This window comes from Leopardus geoffroyi, chromosome C1, assembly GCF_018350155.1.
Source record: "Leopardus geoffroyi isolate Oge1 chromosome C1, O.geoffroyi_Oge1_pat1.0, whole genome shotgun sequence".
Classification (NCBI taxonomy): Eukaryota; Metazoa; Chordata; class Mammalia; order Carnivora; family Felidae; genus Leopardus; species Leopardus geoffroyi.
The window spans coordinates 215,994,043-216,009,467 of NC_059328.1; the positions used below are offsets into that span (position 1 = coordinate 215,994,043).

Here is a 15,425-nt window from a genome sequence, read left to right on the forward strand (position 1 = left end):
ACAGACGCTAAAATGAGGAGCACAGAGATGGGAACCTCACCAGACCAGCAAAGGCTGTCCTTAACGAGAATGAGGTGGGGCTTGCAGGGAGGCAGGAAGGGAAGGGAGCTTGGGGAGGAGGACCAGTGCATGCAAAGGCACAGAGACCTAGAAGAACATTTGTATTGGAGGAGCCCCACGCATTTCAGGTTGCCCGAGGGGTGTGGAGTGTGCAGGCTCAGCCAGCGAGGAGTCTGGAAAGACCATCCCAGTCGAGAGGGCAGACAGGCACAGAGCTTCTGCTTGTGGCTGGTGGGGCGGGCTCTAAACAAGGGATAAAAACAAAAGCACATGAATTTTTAAGAAGGTACCTGGGAGCAGCAGGGAGGATAGATTGAAGGCGAAGGGACAGGTGGGGAGACCTCAAATGTAATCATGTCTTTTATTTTAAAAAATTTTTTAAAACATTTATTTATTTTTGAGAGACAGAGAGAGGCAGAGCATGAGCAGGGGAGGGGGAGAGAGAGAGAGAGAGAGAGTGATACAGAATCCGAGGCAGGCTCCAGGCTCCGAGCTGTCAGCACAGAGCCTGACACGGGGCTCGAACCCACGAACCGTGAGATCATGACGTGAGCCAAAGTCGGATGCTTAACCGACTGAGCCACCCAGGGGCCCCCAAACGTAACCACATCTTAAAATTAGTCCAGACCAGGGAGGCTGTTGCATGGGAAAAGGTGGGGAGAGGCCTGGGGGAGAAACTCAGGACAGGGTAGGAGGGCAGGAGTCTGGGACGTGGCGGGAGGCGGTTCTCGGACCCAAAGCTATGCTCAGTGACGTGTCCAGAACACTTTGGCCTCAAAGACGATGGACCACATACACATAAATGATTTCTATCACAATGGTCTCCGAGAACTTAGCTTTCTAAATCTGTAAAGTTAGCATTTTGATGCTGATCATTAAGGATGTGTATCTATTTCAATGCCGGGGACAGTTAAAAGCATTTCAGAAACACTTGGAAGGCATTTTTGCTGAAGGAAATTTACTGCAGCCACTGAATTCCATAGATAGAGACAAGAGGAAACTAATTCAGAGTTCTGTTGTGGCGCTCTAAGCCAGCTCCTCACTGCTCTGCCACAAACGTGTTCTCTAGTCTGTTCTCTAGATTGATGAGGGGAACGGACACAGTGATGCTGTACTGTAGTGACAATTATAGGAATGACATTCGCGCACACACACACACACACACACACACCACATCTTAAAATTAAAAGCAGTCCGGGGGCACTTGAGTGGCTCAGTCAGTTAAGCATCTGACTCTTGGTTTCAGCTCAGGTCATGATCTCATGGTTCGTAAGTTCGAGCCCCAGATCGGGCTCTGTGCTGGTGGCATGGAGCCTGCTTGGGATTCTCTCTCTCTCTCTCTCTCTCTCTCTCTCTCTCTCTCCCTCCCTGGTTTGCTCTGTCTCTCCCTCAAAAAAATAAATAAACATAAATTAATAAATTTATATAATTTATTAAATTAAATTAAAAGCAGTCTGTTATTAATAAGCAGTTCACTATTCTTTCTTTCTCCTTCCTCCCTCTCTTCCTTCCTTCTTCCTTTAGAACAGCAAACTTAAGCAGCACCTAGAAGCTATTTCCTGTTTTTTTGTTTTTTTTTTTTAATTTTTTTTTTTCAACGTTTATTTATTTTTGGGACAGAGAGAGACAGAGCATGAACGGGGGAGGGGCAGAGAGAGAGGGAGACACAGAATCGGAAACAGGCTCCAGGCTCTGAGCCATCAGCCCAGAGCCCGACGCGGGGCTCGAACTCACGGACCGCAAGATCGTGACCTGGCTGAAGTCGGACGCTTAACCGACTGCGCCACCCAGGCGCCCCTATTTCCTGGTTTTGCACACTTGCCAGGAAATAGTGATGATAACTCAGAAGTAGGTCCACTCAATCCAGCTATCTACAGATAACAACACCTAAGGATTGAAAAACAAAATCAAAAACAAAACCTCTACATATCTTTATGAAGATAAGACTGCTTTAAGAATAATGGAACCCGTGCAGATGTAACAACATACTAGAACTCATCACGCATGTGCATAGATTAGGTCGCATCAAGAATACAGCTGAGCACGTATGCTTTCTAAGCTTGACTTTGCCAAAGGTGTGATGGTTGCTGGGCCAGCATGGTTAAGGGCACAGTTATGCCAACCTGTGTCCCTCTCTTCTGGGCTCCAGAATTCTCTTCTGTGGGGTCCAGCCTGCTCTGGCTCATCGGTCCTGCAAGGATGTCTGATTTCTGTTTGCTAAGGTGTCGCATCTCTTTCCACTAAGCCTTGGCTTCTGCTTCTGCATCTGTCCAAACCTCAGGCTTTGAGGTCTGAATCTTTATCAGTCGGTATAAATGAAAGACTTGTAAATTCCAGGCGGTCTTAGTGAACTGAACCACTGAAATGTCACCTTTCTGTCTCTTCACGGCGGTCTGTCACAGCTCTGATTTCCCTGTGGGGAAGGACGGTCCTTCCCTTGGAAAGGGTTCATCATCTCCTGCTAGGGTTCATTGAACATGACAGTAGCCACGCTACTCCCTGCAAAACACCATTAAATATCAGCCCAACCCGTCCTGTCCCTGGAAGCCAACAGGCCTTGCTGTTTACAGACAGCTTAGGCAAGTCTGCAGTTAACCTGGGAAAACTCTCCATTTCTACTGGGCGTGGCTTCAAGATTCTACTGGGCGTGGCTTCAAGATTCTACTGGGCGTGGCTTCAAGGTTCTACTGGGCGTGGCTTCAAGATGGCAGGTGGTTTCACCTTTCAGTTGTCTCTGAGTTTATGCGGGTTTTATTCAACAGGTTTCCAAAGTCAGTTTTTATTATCTCACCCTTCTTCTGCACCTTTTGCTACAGAACCTTTACTTCCTGATGCTACTAAGATCCAAGCCCCCGTTCACCACAGCTAACGTTTTTCTTACCGCAGAGTTGGTTCCCTCCTAGAGATCGCTGTTGGAACATCTGGACTCAGCTTCCAGAGACACACGGGTAAGTTGCTGCCCCTTTAAGGACGGTGTTTCTTAGCAACGATGGATTGTTGGCCCTGTTTCCTATCAATCGATTCTCTGCAAGCCGTGCTCTGCTACGTTTCCAAACTAACCATTGAGAAGTAGTAGCCGATGCACTGAAACGAGCATGCTCTTCCAAAAAAAAAAAAAGTCAAAAAAATCTAATCAGAGTAACATGTTGTAGGACTATTCTAGTTGTACTGATTCAGTGTTGCTTAATATTTTCTGTGAAGCTCCAAATGTGCTTTTTGTTTCAGTGCCTGGAACAACTGTGGCCAACAAAATTTAAATATATACATCTAAGTCTCTAGGTGCACATACATATTCATATATTTATGTATATATACTTTACTTTTCATTTCTTCCGTTTACATTTCATTTTCCTTTGCGTTTCTTCACGTGCTTATTGGTCGCTCATGTTTCTTGTTGAATGACTGGTCAGTGCAGGACAAGTGTGACCTTTGTCTGCAGAGACCTCATCCGGACCCCTGCTAACCAGCCAGGAAAGCATGGGTTCCACTCAGAGCCTCAGATTATATGTCATTAAAGCAAGAAACTTGGACCAGAGAATCCTCGGGTCCTTGCAGGCTCTCGGTATTTATGATTCCAGGAATAACTTCTCTTCATACTCAGAAATAGGTGCCAGGGAGGGAAACTTCAGAGCACCATGAGAGGAGGAAATAAGGGGACCCCACTTATTTTGGGGGCCATGGAAGTCTCCTTGGAGAAGAGATGGGAGCATAAGTAGAAGCGAGCAGTTGCAATGGGGAACGATAAAGGAGAAATGGGAGTGATAAAGACAAAAATACATCCAGTGACACCTGGGACCAGTCTCCATTTGGGACCACTGTGATAAGCACAGAGATCGCCATGATGGGGTTTTGCAGTGGAAGTAAGAGGGGGTCATCTCCAAATACCGCATGGGCAAGTAGGGATTTCTAGCCAAGGGGCAGGGTGGGGATCAGTGGATGGAAAATTACTAAGAGGAAACATCAGGAATAAAGGAGGTTCTGGCTACACCTACCTGCTGAGTCTTGCTGAAGACAGGCCAGACGTGACCACGTATCACCTGGGGGCTGGATCCTGGTCAGATATTGAGGGCCATCAGATAGCCAGGGCAGGGGGTCCTGGTCAATCTCCTGAAGCAGGACTCTTGCGAAAACCAGATTTTACAAGGTGGTGCGCAGATAGGTTCAGGAACCTGACTGGAGTTTGGTCAAGCAAAGAATCTTTGTCAGGGGTGGCAGAGACATTCGGGATTAAATGATTAAATTTAATCCAATGGGTTTTATGTTAGACTAAGTGATTAAGTCTAGGGCTGGGCATGGAAGACACGAGGACATCTGAACCAGCCTCTGAGAAAGATACGAATAAGCTGGAGGGCGCTGTCGTTCCCAGTGTCTATTCCCTTTACCGTGTAGTTTCTCCGTGTCTACCCACTGAGGGCAGGGTCACTTCCCCATGCCTTGGTGATGGGCCCAACCATGTGATTTGCTTGGGCCAATGGGGTGTTGTAGGCACGGAATGTTCCCATGCGCTTCCATTGGATCTGTGTTTCTGCCATTTATCCAAGGGGCCCTGCTGCGCCTGGAGGGAAGATGGTGGCCACGTAGAGCCGAGCCACCTCCAGCCATGCTGAGTCTAGACTAGCTGACCCCTGGTCAACCCACGGGCTCGGGAGCTACATAAACACCTATTGCCACATGCTGTGATTGATGGCATTCAGAAGTAAGGCTACGGTTATCTGCTATATGGCAAACTTGGGCTTGAGTGGAGCTAATGGTGACCTCCAGGGCTCTTCAAGCCATACTGCAGGAAGAATTATATCTGTTTCCAGGGAGTTCCCACACCGGGTAGAAGCCTGGACACTGACTTGGGTTAAGGCAAGGAAGTCCAGTGGGACCCTAGGAAGAAGGAACTGGTGAGCTGTAGAAAGGCCACCAGGATCCAGGCAAAGGGAAGGGGAATCAGCAAAACCAACTTAACAAAGAAACAGGAGTAAATCCAGGAACCATGTGGGAAGCCTGCTGTATTAATCGGAATGGATGGAAGGTGTTGCAGGAAGGTCAGAAAGAACTTCATGGCCTGTGCATGTCCTGGGGAAGAGCCTGATATCCCTGCTTATGGGAACAGCACAGATTCAAAGCACACTGCCCTTTGGGACAGGTGCCCACCCAGCACTGCCAAGGAGGGATCAAGACCTGCGGGGGACTTAGCCTCAGGGTCTGAGATGTGGCAGGGGGCAGCGCAGGTGGAAAGGATAGCATTTTCCATGCACATGGTGCTGTCACGTACATCATCTCCTTCATCTTCCCCATCGTCCTAGAAGTAGGTACTAACGTGCGCATCCTCTGGATCAGGACCCGGGGTTCGTGTAAACCAAGTGGTTTTCCTCCAGGTCACGTGAACAGAAAGAGGCAGCCCCGGGGTCCAAACCCATCGCTTCTGGATTCTGCCCTCTTACGGGAGAGCTTGCCCCCAGCACACGTAGCTGAGGTCTGTTCTCCTGGCTGCGACCGCATTTGTCGTCTGCTTTTCATTTCAGTCGTTCAGAATATCCAGCAAGCTCCTTTTGCTTTGGTTCCATGCTCGCAAGGCCACGTTCGGTTTACCTTTCGCTTTCTCGCATAGACTTGTCGGTAGGCTGACCCTAAGTGTTTCCAACTTTAGGAAGTTTATTCTGTGGTCCTTACTGTGAATTCGTAGGTTGGCATCCCTGAGCATGCTCGAGCCTCTGCTGATGTTGGGTAGGATAAGGCTTGGTAGCTCTGGGTTTATCGAGCATCAAGATTCCGGACATGGAATGGACCTCAAACTTGGGGACCCGCTCAGCCAGATTTGGGGTGACTTTCCTGGACAGCACTGCTCGGGCTTCACGTCTTTCAACTGCGGAAAACAGTGGCAAGACCGGGCTAGCGGGCTTATTTTTGGAGGGCGTGTTCTTGAACTCCACACTGCCTTCTTCTTGGGTTAATAGCACCATGCTTTGGTGACACATTAATACTTTCTGCCGTCATTAGCTCCCAATGCAAAGGGTAGAAAGCAAACCATAAGATGCTAATAGAGCTTTTTTTTTTTTTTAAATAAATAAAAAAGAAGGAATGCATCGTATCACAGTTACAAATCTCCGAGACTGAGACGAGGAGGTTCCTCTGTGTGGCAGCCTGGTACCGTCTATACGGAAGGACGGGCTTGGCGTCCCCACGCGCAGGCTCCGTGGCACTGTTCGGTGGCCCGGGTGACACGCTTGTTTTGTCTGGAACACGCTCTGAAGTATACGTTTTCTGCTGGAAGAAAAACATGTTTTAAGAGGTTTTGTTTCATTTCGCCGGCTGCTGATTCAAACACTTGTCCTGCCTTCATAGTCCGTGACTAATTGCAGGTTCCTACTCCTGTGGGAATTACTCAAGGCTCCTCTCAAAGCCGTGCTGCACTCGTCAGCGTGACTCACCTTTTCACGATTCCAGAGCTAATAACAGGGATTATCCAGTCGGCACTTCGGGAAATGAGTGAGAGTGAAGTAAGCTAGCGAGCTCCTTCTACCTCTCTTGAGTTTGAAACGGAAGGTTTTTTTTTTTTTTTTTTCTTTTCCTAAGCGTTTGCTTTTCTGTTTTTGTTTTCTGCAGAAGGGGACTGTTACGTTTGCTTTTCTTGGGAAAAAAAAAAACTTTTTAATGAAGTCTAGCCTATAGAAGAAAGCACAGATCGGTAATAAGTGTGCAGCCCGATAGATGTTGGCACTATAAACCCACTGGTGTTTCTGGCACCCCAGAACAAGAATCAAAACATGGCCAGCTGTTTGAGGTATAATTAACAAATAAAAATTATACATATCGATTTTCTGTGCAGCATGGTTTTTTAAAATACATATACATTGTAAAGTGATTACCCCAAGCAAGTTAATTCACATAACTGTGACCTCACGATGTGCATGCGTGAGAACGCTTCCAATCTACTCTCTCAGCATAGTTCGATTATGGAACACAGTATTACTGAGTCTAGTCACCCTGCGGTACACTAGGTCTCCAGGACGTATTTATCCTGCAGAACTGAAACTTTGTGCCCTTGGCCGACATCTCCCCATTTCCCACCCCTCCAGCCTCCGGCAGCCACCATCCCAGTCCCTGCTTCTGTGAGGTAGGCTTTTTACGAATCACACACATACAAGTGAGATCATGTAGTATTTGTATTTCTGTGCCTGGATTATTTCACTTGGCATGATACCCTCCAGATTCATCTATGCTGTCACAAATCATGGAGTTTCCTTCTTTTTAAAGGCTGATCATTTTCCACTTAAAGACTGTGTATATATGTGTGCGTATATATATATTATGTATATATGTGTGTGTGTATATATATAATGTGCATGTGTGTATATATAATGTGTATATATGTATACGTATATATATGTATATGTATATATGTATATAATATATGTATAAATGTGGGTATGTATGTATATAATGTGGATATGTGTATATATAATGTGTATATGTGTGTATATAATATGTATACATGTATACATATATGTGTGTATGTATATATGTATATGTATATATGTATACAATATATGTATGTATATGCGTGTATATATGTGTATGTATATATATGTATATGTGTGTATATATGTGTATGTATGTATGTATATATGTATACATATATATACACATTACATACATATATATACACACACATAAACTTATATCTCACATTTAATTCATCTATCCATCCAGTGATGGACACTTAGGTTATTTCCATGTCTTGGCTATTGTGAATAATTCTGCACTGAACATGGGGGTGCAGATATCTCTTCGAGACACTGACATCATTTCCTTTGGACATGTACCCAGAGGTGTGATTGCTAGGCTGTGTGCTCCCTAATTTCTAACTCCTTAAAGACTTTCTTTGCCTTGAACTTTATGTAAATGGAATCAGACTATATACTCACTTGTCTGCTTTCCTTTTTTTCACACACTGCTAGGATTGTGAGTTTGAGTTTCGTCAGTATTATTAGGCCTAGCACTATTCCTTTTTATTGCTGTATAGTATTCCACATCAAATCACAACGTATGCTACTATTGACTCTGTCCCTAGTGACCAATGACGTGGACTCTCACTTCAAATATTCATCGGCCAATAATACTTAAATACTATTTATCTAACAGCGTTTCTCCATTTCTCTGTCGAGTCTTCTTTCTTTGGACTTTTAAACCTTTATTTTATTTTCTATAAATTTTTGAGTTTTTATTTTAGCTGGTAATCTACCGAGAAGTTGCAAGAATTATCTAATGAATACTCATATATCTCTTCATCTAGATTCATCAGTTATCAGCAATTTGCCACATTTGTTTTATCTATCTACCTATTGACGTCTGTATCTATCTACTTATCTATCAATGTTTTGTGGATCGTTTGAGAGTAAGTTATAGACACTGTAACCCTTCATCTCTAAATACTTGAGGAGGGATCCCTTCAGCACAAGGACGTTCTCTTTCAAAACGACAGTATTATTATCAAATGGGATGAATTTAGCATTTTCATATTGCTTTTATATGACATGGAATCCATGTAAGAAATGTGGCAGGTGTCCTAATGCGTCTGTGATAGCATTTTCCCTGGACCAGGCCCACACGCTGCAGTCAGTTGTCACAGATCCGAAGACTCCTTTAATCAAAACAGACTCTTACTCTGTCTTTGTTTTTCATGATATTGACATTTTTGAAGAATACAGACTAGCCATTTTAGTTTTTTTTTTTTTTTAGTGTTTATTTATTTTCGAGAAAGTGCAAGTAGGGGAGGGATAAAGAGGGGGGGGACTGAGGGTCTGAAGCAGACTTTGCGCTGACAGCGCAGAGCCTGATGTGAGGCTTGAACTCACGAACCGTGAGACCACGACCTGTGCCCAAGTTGGATGCTCAACCAACTGAGCCACCCGGGTGCTCCCAGACTAGTCATTTTGTAGAATGTGTTCTGGTATGGATATTTCTGATATTTAAATCAGAGTTTTTATTCCTCCCGGGAGATTCCATAATTGATGCTGTGTCCCCAGCGCCTCACTTCAGGAGGCCATAACGTCACTTTGGTCACCCAAATAAAATGATTTCCACCCTATTTCTCCACCAGAAAGCTGACCTTTTCCTCCTGTGTTATTAATCTATGGAGAAATGATGCCATGTTGATATCAGGTTCCCCAACAGCATTCACCCAACGTTCACCCATTATATTGCCACTGCGGTCGTCACAAAGGGGTGACTTTCCAACCCCACGATGCCTTCCGTACTTGCTAGCTGGCATTTCGCCATCGAAAAATGAGACTTCGCTTCTTTCCTTTGTGTTTCATTGTCTCTATTTTTTACCACAGGGTGGACTCCTGTGTTCATTTTACATTCTGTGTGTTGTTCATTTTGGTCATTATTCTTTTGGAGAATCAACTCATTCTCCAAATTTGAGCAGCGGGAGGTCCTACATGCCAGTCAGGGTGCTTCACGTTCGGGACCCATCTCTGAACACTTCCTCGCTTTACGGCACAAGACATTCCAGGCTCCTTAGTAGAGTCATTTGATGAGTCCCTTTTCTTTTTTTTTTTTTTTTTTTTTTTTTTTTTTCAACGTTTATTTATTTTTGGGACAGAGAGAGACAGAGCATGAACGGGGGAGGGGCAGAGAGAGAGGGAGACACAGAATCGGAAACAGGCTCCAGGCTCTGAGCCATCAGCCCAGAGCCCGACTCGGGGCTCGAACTCACGGGACCGCGAGATCGTGACCTGGCTGAAGTCGGACGCTTAACCGACTGCGCCACCCAGGCGCCCCGATGAGTCCCTTTTCTTAATGAAGTCTTTTAAGGTTATCACTTTCTCTATTCTGACTGGGAAATCCTCGCTTAGCTCGGCATCGTGAAGTGTTGTTCTCATGATCTCTTCTACAGGCTTCAATATGTTACCTTCCACGTGTGGACATGCGATCTTGCTTGGATGGAGTTTGTTTCTGGAGCTGTGGGGAACTGTAAGGAGAAGAAACAGAACTTGAGAACGAAATGGGGCACTACTGATTACACAGGGCCAGCAGGCATAAACCAGAACTGTCTTGGGGAAACTGGGACAAAGCCCACCGGGACCCTGAGACCCACTGATGATGTGTGTTGCTTGCTGGTGACTTCCTGACCTCGGTGCCTACAGGTGTCCCCACCGCTCTGATGTCCTTGGTCTTCCTCAGACCCGTCAAGCACTCCCTCACCCGTAGCATGTGCTGTTCCATTCCACCCAAACTCAGCTCTCCCGGACAGCCATTGGGTTCCATCCACCCTTCACTGGGGCCTCTGCTTCAAGTCACGTCCTCGGACACCCAATCCAGAAGAGCTCTGCCCTACACTCTTGGTCACTCTCTTACCCTGCATCCTTTTCTTCATGGCACTTACCACTGCCTGATGTGGCCTGACACACTGGCTCAGATTCTCTTTATGAACCGTTGGGGCCTGTGACACTCATGACCGCACCTGCCTCCCAGCAGGACGCAATCAACATCCACCAAATGCACGACTGAGCGAGCTTTTGCCACCACTGCATCCTCACATCCGATGGACCTGGTCTTTCCCACCATGTTTTCTTCTTCAATGTTTAGTTGCTTCTTTTGCCTGCTTCTTTTTCTGGGGGAAAAAAAAAAAAAAGTTGGGATCCCCCTTCCCAAATTCTAAAATAAATAAGCAGAAATCACCTCTATTTGGATTATTTTTTGAAACTGTCCACAGCTAACACCTAATTAGGAGACACTTGCCATGGTCACCATGCTCTGCCTTACCACCCAGCGCGTAAGAATCTCCAACCTTCCTTCCCTTGTGCCAGGTTCTCTTAAGGCTCTCAGTATGGCGTTCAGTTGTCTTCAAGATGATCTCGAGGTATTTTGTGTTACTGTAGTAAATGGTGTCCTTTTTCTACCATATCTTCTCCCTTGGGATTTTGGGTGTGTAGGAAAACTCCTTTGGGTGTGATTGTGTCGACATGTCCCCGTGAATTTATGTTTACGTGTACTACATTGCAGCGCACTTCGGCGCATCAGGCGGGTGGCGACCGTCACGACGGCTGACACGGTTATGATGGCAAGGTTCACGGCGACAACCATAGCAATAACGTGGCCACGCGGAGCGTAACGCGGTCTCCAACACCGACAACATCTGGAGCCCAGGAGGCCCACGATAAGTATTTGCTGGATCCATGAATAAATTAGCACCTGTTGTCACAATCCTCATTTTTCCTGGTTTTACTGAGTGCCCCAAGTGAATCGCTGACTTACACCGACGACCATTGTTTTAGAGTAACTATCCTTAACCTGTGAGGCAAGAACACTTCCTGTTCCAGTTTTCAAAGAGTTATGGCTGAAAAGGGGGCTGAAAGGTATCAGATGTATTTGCAACACCTTTGAGACGCTTCTATAACTTTCTTTTTAAACGTATCAGTATAACAGATCGCTTAAATGTTACAACATCTTTCCACTCCTGGGTATAAATTCTGTATTTGTGTGTTCGTGTACGTGCATGTTCAGGTTTAGTCCAGAGGGGCATGGTAAGGTTTTGATTAGGATTTTTACATTCTAACAATTTTTGAAAAAGGTTTATTTATTTTTGAGAAAGACAGAGAGAGACAGAGAGAGAGCGCGCGAGTGGGGGAGGGACAGAGACAGAGGGAGACACAGAATCTGAAGCAGGCTCCAGGCTCCGAGCTGTCAGCACAGAGCCTGATGTGGAGCTTGAACTCACAAACGGTGAGATCATGACCTGAGCCGAAGTTGGACGCTTAACCAACGGAGCCACCCAGGCGCCCCTAGGATCTTTACGTTCTAGTTCAATGGATACGGATTTACAATTGCCTTGTCTGTGTTGTGCAGGTCAAATGTAGAAGTCAGGTTTACGCTATCTTTGCAGAAACACATCTTCTGTTAAATTATCAACGCAATTTGCTTAAAGAGATACCTGAAATCAGAGCCTCAGGAAGTAATTATTCCAAAACCTCTATACTATGTTTTCGTTATCGGCCTTGTCATTTAAAAAGTTTCTATCATTTAAAAATTTGCACAAAATATTTCTCTGTACTGACATTTTCAATTTTTTACTGAACACTTTCACTAAGTAGACTCATATCTGTAAGAAATGGTGTCGTATCTTTTCTCGTAACAACTTACAAATTTCTAATTTCATTTCTTTGTATTTTGGAATTTCAAAAATTAGATTTAACAGAGGATTGCCTGTTTTACTGATTAGGAAAGGAAGCAACTTTTAGCTGAGTTTATGGATTGCATTCTTTTTCTAATTAATTAATTTCTGCCATATTTCTCGTACTCCTCTCCCCGGGTTTCTTTAGGACTGATTTGATTTAAAAACAAAATAAAAAAAAAAAAAAATGAAGACTGAGGTGCATTTGAGCCCAGGTACTTTCTGTTATTCCTTTTGAAAAAGTGTGCCTTTCTCCTTGACGGCCTTATTGGTGGTGGTGTATGTGTTTTGAAATAACGTGATCTCATTTCTATTCTCATCTAAGTAACTGACCATTGTACATTTTCATTTACTTTTTACTTTTTACGTTTACTACCAGTGTTTAGATAAGTGACTTTCATTTTTACTTCTTTTTACATCTTTGAATGATTTTGGTGTTTTCTTTTGAGTCCGTTTGTTAACTTGTAAGTTTATTGGGGGCACCTGTGTAACTCATCGGTTAAGCGTTCGACTTTGGCTCGGGTCATGATCTCACGGTCCATGGGTTCAAGCCCACGTGGGGCTCTGTGCTGACAGCTCAGGGCCTGGAGGCTGCTTCTGATTCTGTGTCTCTGTCTCTCTCTGCCCCTCCCCTGTTTGTGCTCCCTCTCTCTCAAAAATAAATAAAACATTAAAACAATTAATTGGTGAGTTTATTGTACCGTGGTAGAAAAGAATGTGTTTTGTGCCATTTCTAGTTTGGGGAATTTAAGAGATCTCTCAAGGTTAGCATGTGACCAACTTTCTAAATTTTCATGGACACAGAAGAAGGAAGAAAGCCTACTTATTTCTAGGAAAAACTACAATATACCTGTACATTTCTTCTTATTAGTTTCTTCTTATTAACATCGAGTCCCTGATGTTCACATGCTTTTCGTGTGTGCTTTATCTCTCTTGGACTGACGATATTGTTTTAAAATCTTATCACTGCTTCTCTGTTAAATGTCCTTGGCGATTATAATAATTTTCGCTTTATCGGTTTTGAGTCAGTGTATCTGTGTAACTCTAACAGCATTATCCTTTCCCATTGGATTTGGGTTTTGTGTCCACTAAAAATGGCCCTATTTGCCCCCATTAAATAGTATTTGCTTAAAATTCAATTTCTCTGCAATTCTATTTCTTTCTTCTTCTTCTTTTTTAATGTGCTAACATTGGCAAGTTGTGTATTTGCTCATTCTTTTACTTTTTTATCTCCCTGATTTTCCCCCTTGGGGTGTATTTTTGTAAGTAGCATGTCAGGGAGAATCTTGGCATTTTAATAAGTGGGTGAATCCATTTCTCGTCCTGCTTGCTTTTGTGTTTTGTGCTCTCGGCCTTAAAGCTCCCTGCCGCTCCATTTCTCATCTGCCCTTTGCCGTAGAGAAATGCGTTTAGCTTGCTCTTATCTTCTGAAATGTTCTGAACTTTGACATTCTAAATGTAACCCTATCAGAGCAGTGCTTCCGTCTGTTTGGCCGAGCCCCGGCCCTGTGAGATGCTCTGTGGGAGAAAGATCTGTGGTCAGACCTCATGAGGAAGGAGGCATGCCATGTACCCCCTTAGACAGTCTTAAAGCCCAACAGTGTAGAAAATGCTCTGATAAGTCCTGCGGTGCCTGTCTTTGCCCTTTTCCTGAGTTACTTTTTTTAGGAGGTCTTATTTTACTATCATGGCCTGAAGCCCTCGTGAAGATATTTCCCCAAATGTCAGTCAAGTATGAATTTCTGAGCTTATCCTGTACAGTGGGGAAACTTGCAGTATTGATAGGTTCCTCTCCCTGTAGGCCATCTGTCCTTAGGACTCAGCCATGGGGCCTGATGCCTCTAAGAAGAGAATGGCGAGTGCTCTGGAGCATAAATGCTCGCAGGGTAGGGAAGGAGAAGTGTCTGACCTCCGGGAGGTCCCCGTGGGGCATGAAGGGGTGGAGAATCTTCAGATTGAGAGGGAAGAGAAGGAGGGGGAGGGGATAAGGGTGAAGAGGTGAAGGCCAGAATCCTGACCCCGCCCTAGGGTTAAGCTCTCCAGGGATAGAAAGGATAGTGACCCTGGTGGTGGTGGTGGGGGGGGGGGGGACAAGAAGTGAAGGTGGAAGCGGGGAGGCTTTTGTCGCATTTCCTGTTGGGATCTCAGGGACACCAGCTGCTCTGTGGCCTCGCACCAGCCACAGTCAGAGACTGTGCACCCTGCGGTCCAGAGGGATCCAGAAGAAGGAAGCTGGGAGTTCTGGAGGGTCTCACAGGGACGTGGGGCTGCCCCTGTTGCCAAGGCTGCCAGAGGTGGCTGAGACCCTGAGGACCCGCAGCTCCAATGAGAATCAGTGTAGGGTGTCGTGGGGGGTGAGGGGCGGGGGTCGCCTGGCTGTGCCCAGGGAGTCCCAGGCTTCCGCAGCAGAACCAGACGGGCACAGGTGGAATGGGGCATCGCTCAGAGGTTTGAGAGGGACCCGAGCCTCGGTCAGAATTCCTTCTGGAAACACAAGGCACATTTGAGTTAGGACACCTGAAGTAGAGGTAAAGGAACTGTAAAGGCAAATAGACAACATGCCAATGTTAGCACGTTAAAAGAAGAAGAAGAAAGAAAGAAAGAAAGAAAGAAAGAAAGAAAGAAAGAAACAGAATTGCAGAGAAATTGAATTTTAAGCAAATACTATTTAATGCAGGCAAATAGGGCCATTTTTGATGGCCACAAGGGACACTGCAGCACCCCGGGCACGGAGAGAAGGTACTTGCTGAACCCAGACACAGAGAGGGCTGCATGGAGGGGGCTGGCTCTGGAGCTGAGACCTTCAGTCAAGGGACCAGGCAGCCCTCAGTGACTCCGCAGGGAAGGAACCAGGGAAATACATTCCCCGGCCTCACTCTCCTCCTCCTTTCCATCTCTTGCTAACATCCCCATTTACTAGACCCAACCGGTAGCCACAGGACATGGAAACTTAGGGATGGGGTCCCTACGGGCCGGCTTCGCAGGGCCCAGAATGGCCTGGGGAGGACAGGTGTGCCCCTGAAGGACAACACCCGGGGACAGCACAGAGACCAGCTGGGGATTCAAGACCATGCCTGCCCCCATGCTGAGAGGCTGAGTCCACTTTCCTCTCTACTCAGATGGAATCTTGCTGGAAGGAGGGGCAAGGATCCCAGAAAAAGAGCCTGGCACACTCTTCAGCCGGACACTCGCCACC

The 15,425-nt window shown here is 45.6% G+C and overlaps 1 long non-coding RNA gene across 1 annotated transcript; it reads left to right on the plus strand.

Annotated features, from left to right (window-relative positions):
* Positions 1-2,905: 2,905 nt before the first annotated feature.
* LOC123596970 lies at positions 2,906-11,259 on the plus strand. The gene is made up of 3 exons (XR_006711900.1): positions 2,906-3,008; positions 9,953-10,918; positions 11,062-11,259. It is a non-coding gene; the product is annotated as an uncharacterized LOC123596970 (long non-coding RNA).
* The last annotated feature ends 4,166 nt before the right edge of the window (positions 11,260-15,425 follow it).